The 12,988-nt window shown below is 47.2% G+C and overlaps 1 protein-coding gene across 22 annotated transcripts in view; it reads right to left on the bottom strand.

The window, feature by feature from the left end:
• The window catches only part of MAP7D1 (MAP7 domain containing 1), a 54,679-nt gene that overhangs the window by 38,722 nt on the left and 2,969 nt on the right, over positions 1-12,988 (bottom strand). The gene's annotated exons all lie outside the window — the stretch shown is intronic.

Here is a 12,988-nt window from a genome sequence, read left to right on the forward strand (position 1 = left end):
TTGGCAACTAACATCTCCAACTGGCTGGCCCCTCCAGCAGGTAAGCAGAAAAGGTTAATTTATTGCATTTCTTTCCACATATTTCTCCAAGGTGTACACGGTTTACCCCCACCCTCAGTTAATCCCCACAATCAACCTGTGTGGTAGGTTGAGAGGCTATGACTGGCCTGAGGTCACTCAGTGAGCTTCATGACTGAGTGGGGATTTGAACCATGATCTCCCAGGTCACAGTCCGACACTCTAACCACTACACCAGGCACCCCGAAGCTCGGCCCTCCAGATGTTTTGGGGCTACAACTCCCATCATCCCTAGCTAACAGGACCAGTGGTCAGGGATGATGGGAACTGTAGTCCCAAAACATCTGGAGGGCCGAGTTTGGGGATGCCTGCACTACACCATACTGGCTTTCTAAGTACTGCTATGGGGCAGCTATATCAATTAAGTAGGTAAATAGATATGCAGAAAGCAAAATGTCACTTAAAGAAGGATCTGAAATATTTTCCGCAAAGCTTGAATTCATTTTATTCTGGATTGCTTTATTTTGATGTTTTAATATGCTGTAAACCGCTTTGAGATTTTTCCCCCTTTAAAATATAAAGCAGTATAGAAATGAGATGAATAATAATAATAATAACAATTATAACAAATTCCACAACAAAAAAGGCGCCTAGACATTCTGTTGTGGTGACCGTAACCTAGGTTTAAGGTGTCATTTGACATTTAGCTAATACATATATCTAAGTTTCCAACACTGCCTTGAACCTGGCTTTGTAGTAGATACAGTGCAGATGCTTTAACAATTGTGTCACATGTTGTCGACCACTAGCAATCTGGCTGCTGCATTCTGCACCAGCTGGAACTTCCAAACCAGGCTCAGGCGCAGCCCTGCATAAAGCGAATGACAGTAATTCAGCCTTGAAGTTATCAATGCATGGACTACAACCATCAGACTATCCCTGTCCAGGAATGGAGAGGCAATCTTGATGGAGCATTCAGCCACATAGTTGTTAAGAGGAGGGGGAGAGACAGACAAAACCAAAAGAAGAAAAGATCAGAAAAGGAGGAAGGGGGTCTTTAAATGCACATTTCAAGCTGAGCTTGCTAACATTACCATGCCCTTGACACCAGCTTGCCAACTTTGCCATATGCGTCTACAGACAGGGCCTTGAAGGTGCTAGACTGGAAGAAATGTCAAGCGGTGCAAACCCCACCTTTGGCACACAGACCAGATTAGCTGTTTTTAAATCTTCCCAAGATAGGCTCTGATAGACTACTATTGTGATTTTCCACCCCAGACGTCACCAGAGTTCAATCCCTGGCATCTCTAGATAGGGCTGGGAAAGGCCTGATGCCCCAAACCCTGGAGAGCTGCCACTCAATGCAAAGAACCCTTATCTGGTAGGCTTTCTGTGTTCCCCCGTTTTATGCTCTGTTCTTATGGCCTGTTCACAAGTCCCTGCTCAGCAACAGGCTCACATGTGTGAATGAAACATCGCAGATCAAACACTGCTGGGCAAGACTTTCATATCACTCAAAATGCAGCACTTTTCCAGTGGGCTGAATTCAAGCCGTTCAAAGGCCCCAGCAATCACCATTACTCTGGAAAAGCCTCAAGAATATCAAGTTTGCACTTCCCATGAGAGAGTTTGTGCTCAGTCCAATTTTAGTTTGCAACTAGAAAACAGAGCGAGACGGTTCCCAGGTTGTTGGGAAACAAATGCAACTGTACTTGGACTGTTCTGAAGGAGCCATTCCTTTCCTGCAGGACAGAAATAGCCTGATAAAACATCCTTCAGTCTCCGTTACACCCTGAAAGGGAGAACTGGGTTAGCTGTCCACAGCATGAAGTGGAGACAACTGCGGAACAACTGACTTAGACCAGTGGTGGGGAGTCTCAGGCCCAGGGGAGAAATGTGGTGCTTCTGACCTTCCTATCTGGCCCTTGGGACTCTCCCCAGCCACACCCCTCACTTCCTTGAGTGTTTTTGCCTGGCTAGAATATGTCTTTGAACCCTGATAAGCCTGTTGCTTGCCTGGTTGGAGGATAGAGGGGGATTTGTGAGTGTGAAAAGGCTAGCCTAGTGTGCAAATGATCCCTGACCAGGTAGCCATGGATGATGGGAGTTGTAGTTCAAAAACAGCTGGAGACCCAAGTTCGGGAAACACTGGTCTAAAATGACTTTGTGAATCTGTGGTTCTCTCCCCTGCCTCTTAGGTGGGCCCGGAGACTCAATTCTCCTCAAGGATCCTGATAACAAGTTTCCCAACATTCAAGCAATACACGCTTATCAGGCCCTGCCTTCATGTCTCCAGACAAAACAAACCCTGTCCATTTAAGCCTCCCCCACCCCAAGTTTCTGCCTTCTCTGCCAAGTAGACCAATTTAGCAACCCTGCCCTGCCTTGTCCAAAGGCTTTCCTGAGCTCCCATCCTTTCTGCCACAAGGTAGGGCCCTGAACCAAATGCCCTTGCCTAGGTGTGCAGCTGGGCGAGGGACAAGGTGGTAAACAAGAGTGAAAATGCTCTGCCCAGCTACGAATGGCAGAGCTGAAGAAGGGGTTTGTGTGAAGAGAACAAGTCACCAACCCTGCAAGGGAGGCCAGTTTTATTCTTTAAACATTTCAAACTCATCAGCAGAGGAAAAAATGGCAGGTTACTCTCCTCTCTGTGTTTGCTGAATGTTGTGACTTTGTAAAGGGTCATTTTTAGGGGGAAATGCATCTGGCCAGAGGGTGCTTAACCCTTCCTCTCCCTGCTGCTATTCCTACTGCAAACTTCCTGGTAGTTTCCCCTGCCTCCTGCAATGCATACGAGACATAAATCCAGCTGTGAGAAAGATGGTTGGGGAAAGGAAGTTGCAGTGGGTGGAGAAAACCTTTAAGCAACCCTAGCCCACCAGACAGAAAAAAGGTGTATACAGGGTTCAACTTTGATTGAAAAGACCCATTGAAATGAATGGACATGACCAACTTAGGTCCATTAATTTCAAAGGGTGTGAGCTGAATAAAAGTGAGTTGACCACAACCTGTAGATACCGCTCTAAACATTCACATTAATTAGTAAGGAACCTATGTCTGCTGAAATCACACTCTCTCTAAACTTAGGCTGAATTTGTTAAGGCAGGATTCGAACTGAGGAAAGAGGGAGCACTGATGCTGCATCCAGCAGTGCAAATCAGGAACTATAAGGCTGGCTGGTTACCCTTAGGGAAGCTTAGTGCCCTCCCTTAAGGCATGGCTGCTTGATCACAATGACAGGTGTTCCCAGCCAGGTGTGAAAAGGTACACTTGCGAGTTAATCTGCAGGAAGTATTTGTGTGTCTGTGTGTTTAATGAGGCGTGCAGTCTCTCTGGGCATACAAGCTGTGGCAGGGCCGTTCCCTGGGATGTAGGGCCTTGTGCAAAGACAGGAGGGCAAGGGAAAAAACCCTGTACCTTGGGGGCTGGGGGCAGGGATGTCATATCAGTGTCAATCTAGGATCAGCTAGCTAGAAGGGAATCAGGAAATGGGTTTCCTGGGGCTTTCTTCCAGTTTGGGAGAGGCCAAAGCAAGAAAAATCAAAGCAATTGTTTCCAAGATTCAGGAAGCAACTCCCCGGCTCTGCTGTCACTGACCACACCCTGAATCAGCATTTCACTATGTAGATCTCATTATCAGGAGGGATATTTGGTTGTTGGAAAATGACTGATGTCACTTTTGTGGATGTATTTGCAAAGCTACCCTGACCAAACTGGATTCTAGAGAGCAGGTTGGCCTTCAATGCATTTAAAGCTCCCAACAATGTGCTCTCCTAATGCCCCACAACCTTGAGGGCTAGTAGGTGAACGTGTGAGCTGACCCTATTGAGAAACATATTGGTGTTTGTTGTGACATAAGGCTGCGAGTGAGGTTTGCTCATTGTGTTGGATCCACTACAGAGCATTCACAAAAGCCAATGATCTCTTGAGGCTGCAATCATCAAGAAATTAACATGTGTGTATGAACCAGGCTTTGCCTGGTATGTGACAGGAGTCCTGTCAGAGGCACATCATCACATTTTTAAACTGGATTAAGAAACCTGGAATAACCGCCACCCTTTGGTACAACATCCACAGAAAGAGTGGACACAGGTGTCCCTTACACATACATATTCACACCTTTGAATTCCTCTGCACAATGCATAGTTCTTATGAGAAGCAGACCTAACCATAGTGTGGGTGAAAAAACACATCCTCACTCTGCCATCAGCAAGTGTGTCAAGAGATAATGTGTCAAGAGGACTAAAGTCAGCTCCACACTAGCAACCAAACCTGATGTGGTCAAATAAAGTAAATGACAGCTGGTGGTAGGAATGTTGGGACTAGGAGCTGGGAGACCCAGGTTCAAATCCCTGCTCAGCAGTGAAATTCACTGGTTGCCCTTGGGCAGTCATTGCCTCTTAGCCAAACCTACCACATAAGGGTTGTGGTGAGGCTAAGATGGGGAGGAAGAGAACCATGCCTGCCACCTTGAGCTCTTTGGAGGGAAGGTGGGATATAAATGTGATAAATGAAGCCAATCTGAAGTGCAAGGATATGTTCCTGTGTATATAACACAGGAGGGAAAGGAAGAAAACCCAGGTGGTAGGGGTGTCAACCAACCAGATGCTCAGACAGTACAGGTTAAAAGGGACCACTGGGGAGCGAGGTCAGCCATTTTCCTCACATTGCCCAGTATGCCACAAATCCTTAATGCCCACCCTGCCTTGGGCTGCATACACACCACATATTTAAAGCACATGCCAGCCCAGCAAAAAGAAAAAGAAAGAATCCTGACTACTAAAGTTTGTTAAAGGTGCTGGGAACTGTAGGTCTGTACGGTGTGTACTCAGTTCTGGTTCTCATTTTTACTGAAGGGATAGGAAGGAGTCATAAGCAGAAGTAAGCAAGCAGGAGCCACGTGGAGAACCAGGGGCTAGAACACAGGTATCCGACACAGTGCCCTCCAGATATCGTTCAGCTACAGCTGCTGTCAGCCACAGATAGCATGGCTGGTGGTGGAAGTGCTAATTAGACTGTCAACATCTGGAGGGCCCCCATATTGACTACCCCTGGGGGAGAAAATCAAAAGGGATTCCCCCCAGTCATCTATTTGCCTGTAAGTGTGGTGAGGTGAGAGTTAGTGTGGGGTTGTGGTTAGAGTGCTGGAAGACCACAGTTCAAATCCCAATTCAGCCACCAAGCTCAGCCTAACCTACCTTGCAGGGCTGGGGTGGGGAGAACAATGTATGTCGGCATGAGCTCCTGATCCCCTAGTTTCCATTTTCCAGTATCCATCTGCAGATTGTCCAAGTTCAGAAACAGGATAGAATAGCCTTGTAAATAAGCTGACAAAATTTACCAGCAGGCAAAAATAAATAAATGAATAAATAAATAAATTACAAGTCTGGTGCAAGCTGGCAGAGATGGGGCAGAGAGGTCTGTCCCTCCCACAACAGCTTGGTTTCTACGCTGCGTACAGGGGATGGTCAGTGTTCTCTAGCCTTCCCCCGCCGGCTCACTCCCTCACATGTAGTGGAATCCCATGTCATGTGTGGCTTACCAGGCTAGAGCTTAATTACAAGAGTGGGATATAGGTTATTATAAAAGTCTGTATGGTGATATTCTTTTCTTTTTTTAAAAAACAACAAGCTAATGCATCATTTTACCTATTTGAGATAGTTCATAGCTGAAAACAGCAATGTAAAGTTTAACCATTAAAGAATTTTCTTTTCCCTTACGCCATAAAGCTTCAGTGTTTGACAGAACCACAGTGAAAATTGAAATGGCAGCCCTAGTCAAAAAGGATCAACATTTTCTTTCCAGGCTTTGCAAAGCAGGGTAAAAAAGGTTGGGTGTCCCAAAGGCTGAAAAGAGTCAAGTGCACCAAAGAGAGAGAATAGATGTTAAAAAGTAACATCTGCTTTTCTCCTTGTTAAATGACCACAAGGCAAAATGCAATACAAAAATAACAAGAAGCATTGAAGAGAGTTCAGATTTTTTTAACACCAACTGCTATTTTCTCCTGTCACATATGGGGAAAGGATTCGTTGTTTTAAACCCCTCAAGGACCCCAATGAATTTGAGCGCAAGGAATTATTACTCTTAATCTCAGCCAAACTTTATCTAGCAAGCCTGAAGAAGTCATCTGTCCAAGGAATTAAGTTTGCCAGTCCTACCTGGCATTAAGGGGCAAATGGAGGATTTATCAACCTACAGGAACTCAAGGAACATAAGAACTGCTGGATCAGACCAGAGTCTGTCTAAGTCCAACATCTTGCTTCCAACATCACCCAGCCAGGTGCCTCTGGAAACTCACTAACACACTATAAAGATGATGGCCTTCCCAGTTTCTTTTAATCAGAGGTATACTGCCTCTGACCACAAAGCTTTGGAAGCTGCATTATAGCAAGTCAGAGCATCAGCACTAACTTGCAGCAGCTCTCCAGAGTTTCAGACAGGAGTCTTTCCCTGACCTAAGTGGAGGTGCCAGGGATTGAACCAGGGACCTTCTGGATGCAAGGCACGTGCTCTGCCACTGAGCTATAGCCCTTCCCCAAGTCAGTCTGTTAGTTCATCTAACTTAGTACTATCTATACCAGGGATGGGGGAAGTGTAGCCTTCCAGTTTTGCAGGACTCCAACTCCCATCAGCCCCAGGCAGCATGACCAACAGTCAGGTTTGGTGGGAGTTGTAGTCCAACATCTGGAGGCGACCCATTTCCTGGTCAACACTGACTGGCAGAAGCTCTCTGAGGTTTCAGGAAGTGGTGCTCATTTCCTAGCCTTCCTGGAAATGCTGGGATTAAACATGGGTCCTTTTGCAGGAAACACGAAAGTTAAGCCTTTGACTTTGTGTTGATTGACTTTTCCTCCAGCCATGGCAGCGAGTGGCCATTGCCTCACCTGAAGAGTACAGTAGTAGGGAGCTTCATACATTAATTCACTGTGGGAAAGAAAAGACTTTTTTGTTTGTTTGTCCCAAACCAACTTCTGCAAATCGCCTTTAGATCAGCTGGCTCAGAAGTGTAGTGTTATTTGCGTGGGGGTGGGGGGAGGATGTCTCCCTTCCCCAAGATTTCCGGTCCATGGCAAAAGCTTAAGGAAAAGCATGTTTCCAGATGACAGCACCTCTCTGCGCGTAAGCAGTCAAAATAACTCTTTTTGCAGAGTGAAAGGGAATGTAGATTGCTTCGAAGAAAATAAACTTAGAAGAGAGTGGTTTTAAGAAAGGGAGAAATCCCTGAGGGGACCCTGTACAAAACTCAGGCTGAGTCTGAAATTGCTGGGCCGCTGAAGCATCCTTTGTGGATGGATGGCCTATGTGCGCACATGGAGTGCACTTTTCTATACGTGCGCGCACACATACCCTGGAGTGACATCAAGAAAAGATAGCGGAGGGCTGGAGCCATTCTGTACCTGTGGCTTGGCAGGGACTAAGGGGCTGCGTTTGGCTCTGGGGTGGGAGCCAGGCGTTGGCTTACACTTGGGTTAAAATATACATGAAGGAAAGCCAGCCAGGGAACCTGAGATGCCCTGCAAGGCCCGTCACTCCCAATCACAAGTGCTCCGTCACGGTGCAGCTTTATCCAAACTGAAAGACATAGGGAGCCCAGGGAACGCAGTGCCAGGGCACCTGCTACTTCTTGGCTATGGGAAAGGGTTGGGCAGATTTAGAAGAACACCTTGGAAAACGACAGCAGGGGCTGCTATAGGGTGACTACACATGCACACACCGCTCAGAAAAATCTGGGGTATAGGCAATTGTCACAGGACCACCTGGCATCTGTGCCCTGTCTTGCAGAAATCCAGCCACAATCCCCAAAGTGGAAATGGTGGTTGAGGGAAGGTGAAAGCACTTTGTGCACAGAATCATGTTGGAACAGGGGCTCCACAAACATGCACACCAAGTTGCCAGTGGCAACCCCATCCTTTGAACTGGAGGGTGGAGCTGGGAAGAAGGCTCGTCCCCATGGCTGCATTGAGCTTTAGAACTATTTAGAAAGCAATGAGAATCTCACTGCTTTCTGAGCACCTCCGAAATACAGTGGGGCTTTGTGGATGAGTCCCTTACTCCCAGCCTCCACCAGCTCCAACGTGTCCCCAACTGGGCTTCAGAGGTGCTCAGAAAAAGGCCTGCAGACCAAATAGTTAGATGTATTAGGCAATGTCAAACAAGTCAAGTCATACACTGGTTACATTCACACATAAGGCAACGGTTTGTTTTAACCATGGGTTTGTTCAACAAACACCAAGCCAGCTCACAGATGACCAAATAATCCATGACTTATTCCTACACTTAGCTTGTTTTCCATCAGTTCTTGTCACATGCCTCTGCAGCCTGAAGCACCTCTGGAGAGGGGTCGCCAAAGAGACCATAGTTAAGGTGCCACTTGGGTTCAGTCGTACACTAAATGATAGTTAAAACAAGCCGGTGTGCAAGCCAACAACAAATCATGGTTTCACGGCATGATTTGTTGGCAGGAAACAAGCCATACAGTGGTGCCTCGCAAGACGAAAAGAATCCGTTCTGTGATTCTCTTTGTCTAGCGGTTTTTTCGTCTTGCGAAGCAAGCCCATTGACGGATTAGTGGATTAGCGCTATTAGCGGCTTTTAGCGGCTTATCAGATCAGCTGATAAGCGGCTTAGCGGCTTAGAAAAGGGGGGGAGGGGAAAAAACCCGCAGGAACTCACAAGACATTTTCATCTTGCGAAGCAAGCCCATAGGAGATTCGTTTTGCGAAGCACCTCCAAAACGGAAAACTCTTTTGTCTAGCGAGTTTTCCGTCTTGCGAGGCATTTGTCTTGCGGGGCACCACTGTAGTTAGTCTACTGAGCTGGGTTTGCACATTTAAACAAACCACAGTCAAGTGAAACAAACCATAGTTCAGTGTTGTGTGAACCAGGCCACTAAATAGCTCCTTTCTCCCAAAGCACTTCTACCAGAATCTTTCACAGCCCTACCTGGAGATGCCCGAGATTGAATCTGAGACCTCTTGAGTGCACAGAAAGCACTTTGCCACTGAGCTGTGGCCCTTCCCCTGCTTTGGTGCTTCCTTGCAACGGCTTCCCCCGGAACACTGCTTGGCTGCCTAGGCATACCCTGTGCACTGCGCAGAGATTCCACAACTGCCTGAGCCTCCCCCATCTGGAGATCATCGAAACAGGAAAGGAAAGGAATGTCCTGCTTCATTCTAAACAATGGAAGGCTCTGATTTTTTCATCTGCCTGAGAAACAGGCAGCTAGGAGAGCTAACACAGAGCTTTGGTTGCTTGACAAAAGAAAGTTTGATCACTTAATTCATTAATTCAACCATCTGACGCAGCAATCTCGGGTTAGGGGTGACTCAGCCATCTCTGCAAGAGGGACTGCCAGGTGGGAGGGGCTTGCTCATCTCCTTTTCAATCCTCCATCCCACACAAGGGGCCACCAAGCCAAGCTTAGCCATGTCTTTTCTAACCAGAGCTGCTGGGTGGAGCTCATGAAGCGGACGCAAAGCCAGCCTCAGGGCAAACTCTTGATTATTCAGCGATCACGCTGAGTGTAGATTTGGGGCCTGATCACTTGTTCCCTACCAGAATGATTGCAGAACAGCAGCAAAAAAGGGTTGGGATTGGTGGGACTGTAGTGTCCAGGACCGCTCAGCAATACTCCAAGCTGTCTCCTGTTTGTAGCTTAGGAAGCTGCCACATATCTGGTCAGGCTATTGCTCCATCTACCCCAGTACTGCAGGGGGACAAATGCAGCTTGGGTGGATTCAGAAGAGGACCAGAGAAATGCACAGATGGTAAGGATATCAATGGCCATGTTCTACCTCCACTGCCTTAGACTTCCAATTGCTAGGTATCACAGGTGGGGAGAGAGCTTTTGCTTCCGGGTTCTCTTTGTGAGTTGCCCATTGGAATCAGTTTGGTCACTGCAGGAGCAGGATGCTAGGCTAGGATTTGGCCTGACCCAGCAGAAAAGCTCTTCTGATGTTCAGGCTTGTGAAGACTGTTCTGTGTATTTCTTACTAGAATCCTGAGATCCACATACTGAAGCCAGCTGCAAAAAAACAAACATTCAGCGTTCAAGAATTCTGAGCCCGGGAAGCTATTTTGAGCACCAGAAATGGCCTGAACTCAAAGTCCTTCCACACAGACATCAGTTACTGGCGGAGTAAGGTGGACCAATGGTATGACTCTACCTAACACAACTTCCTTACTCCCTAATCTAATGGAAGGTCTGGATGGATGGTTTGTAGTGCACTAGGGCTACAGGTGGGAACATCTTGCTAGGCTGGAGGAAGGGCTTTAGATCAGTAATGGAGCATCTTCGGCAGTTCTAATCCTTGCACACACACACCACCATATGACTCCAGCCCTGGGCTGGAAATCAAGGAGCAATAAATGAGTTGCTTCAGCTGGGGTAGAGTGGAAATGGAGCACCTATTTGGCTGGAGTGCTGCTGAATACAAGACCCAACCAAGAGGCCCACAAGGCTCATCCTCAGGCCTGTGGAATAGTCTTTTCCACTGGATATCTTACTGCAGAGGTGGGTAGATGGGTGGGAAGCCTGTGGCCTTCCAGATGGGGGTGGACTCCAGCTCCCATCAGTCTCAGTCAGAATGGGTGACCGCAGATACAGTCCAAGAACACCTAGAGGGCCACAGGTTCTCCACCCCTGCTTTATGCAGGGAAGCCTATCGTGGGAAATGTCTTATCCCACACTTCAGTCTCCCCATCCCCCACCAGCAATCTCTGTTCACCTTGTATTTACTTTTTCTAATCTTCTAATATGGCGAGGGGGATCAATAAGGTTTTGGCCAGGCTGAGACTAGAGGAAAGGCTGGTTGTCTACCTTGAGCACTGTGCTAAAAATGTGAAGAATGAAAAAATCACCCAGGCCGACTTGTCAAGGGTGGTGAGATCAATTCAAAACATCATACAACATTCCTGATAAACAATTCAGTTTTGAAAGTATTAACACATTAAAACAGGCAATGTCAACCATGATTTGCGGCTGCACAAGGGGCTGGAGCCACAGCTCACACAAAATAGGGGAAACTGATAAGCAGCAACACAGATGAGATGCTATGCCAACAAGCAATTTCACAAATGGCCTGCGAGCACATTGCAGCTGTGGGGTCCCGATCCTGATTGAAGCTCAGTTGTGGGATGGGGTGGGGGCTTTAACCCTTTGGCCCCTGCTGAAGTCCAGATTAGACTTCACCCCCAGCTCAATGTTTGCTGCTTACTTTTTAAAAGTCATCCGTGCAATTGATAGTTCTGTTAATGGCATCTCATCTAGTTTGGAAGAGGCAGAGAGAGGGGGAGAGAGGGGGGGGAGAGAGAGAGAGAGAGAGAGAGGAACCTATCAACCTAATACAGACTCTGCCAGGCCACAGTTTCACCTAGCTCAGTATTGTCTGCACCAGGGATGGGGAACCTCAGATCTAGGGGGCAAATGTGGCCCTTCAGGTCTCTCCACCTGGCCCTCAAAATTCTCCCAAAGGTTACGTGCCTCATCAGCCCTGCTGGAGCGTTTCTGCCTAGCTGAAATGTCTTTGAATGCATAGATGGAGAACTGAGAGGGGTTTGTGACATTTACATCAGTATTTCTCCAGCTGTTTTGGACTACAACTCCCATCACCCCTAGCTAGCAGCACCAGTGGTCAGGGATGATGGAAATTGTAGTTCCAAAATAGCTGGAGAGGCCTAAGTTTGGGAAACACATTATCTGTTCCATCCATTTTTTTGCCTCTGGGCTCACATGTGGCACCCAGAAGGTAGCCCAGGAGAGAATGTGGTCCTCAGGCTGAAAATAGAGGTTCAGATGCTGGGGCCTGAACTCGGGACCTTTGGTATATAAAGCATGTGTTCTATGGTTGAACCACAGCAGTATTGTCTGCAATGACTTGGCAACAGTTCTACTGGAGTTTTTCCCAATAGTACCAAAAGATGCCAGGGATTGAACCTGGGACCGTCTCCGTGCAAAGCAGAAGCTCTACCACTGAGCTATCTCATCCCTAGTGCACATGCACAGAGAATCCTGCGCACAAACATTAAAATGCATCATGCGGACGTGGTACAAAATCCTCCATTTCATACACTATAGATGCTGAGATGCACTCTGAACTGTTGAAAACCTACTGTAGCACAATTATGGTTTTCTATCCTATCTTTAAGCACTGCTTTGGCTTTCAGATCCATGGAGGATAAGCTGCTGCATAGGAAACAACGTAAGGAGCAGGCAGAGGAAAGTGTTATCCTCAACATGTCAACAAGCATGACCCCATGATCATGCTGCAGGATATTGGAGGCTATGAGCTTCCCTTCATATATACCATCCATCACCAACACACAGCCCACATTGCTTAAGACAACTACAAGTCATACTATAGGGGCAAGATCCTGCATGGCCCACACACAGGCACACAATTCAGGCCCAGAATACAGCAACGCAGAGTTCGCCTGCCCCATAGCTTGGAATGGTGCAAACGACTGAGAGGTCTCTCCAAGGGCATGGAAATGATCTCCAGGCACTTGAGAGAGAATCAAATTAGCACCAAGGGGGCGTCCTGTCAAGCAGCCTCTTAGGAGAAGGGGAAGGGAGGGGGGAAGCACCACCAGGCCACATTTCCTTGCGGCCTTTATGCTGTTCATATTCCAGCCTTTGCCTGCATGTTTCCAGACATTTTAAATCCCACAGTGTGCAGTTAAGTCTGGCTCCAGATCCCCTGTATCTGAAGAAGTGTGCATGCACACGAAAGCTCATACCAAGAACTAACTTAGTTGGTCTTTAAGGTGCTACTGGGAGGAATGTTTTTATTTTATCCAGATCCCCTGTGAGGTTTCTATGGGAAGTAGCAACTTGGGGGGTGGGAGTGGCTTCTTCCACCTCCATACCTCAGAAATAGGGAGCTGCTTCCCATTGCTTCTCCCCAAGTACACACTTTAGAAGCCTGAAAATTTGGGCCAGGCCTTTCCAAACCTAAAAAATAAATAAATG

This window comes from Podarcis liolepis (assembly GCF_965112155.1).
Source record: "Podarcis liolepis genome assembly, chromosome: 7".
Lineage (NCBI taxonomy): Eukaryota > Metazoa > Chordata > Lepidosauria > Squamata > Lacertidae > Podarcis > Podarcis liolepis.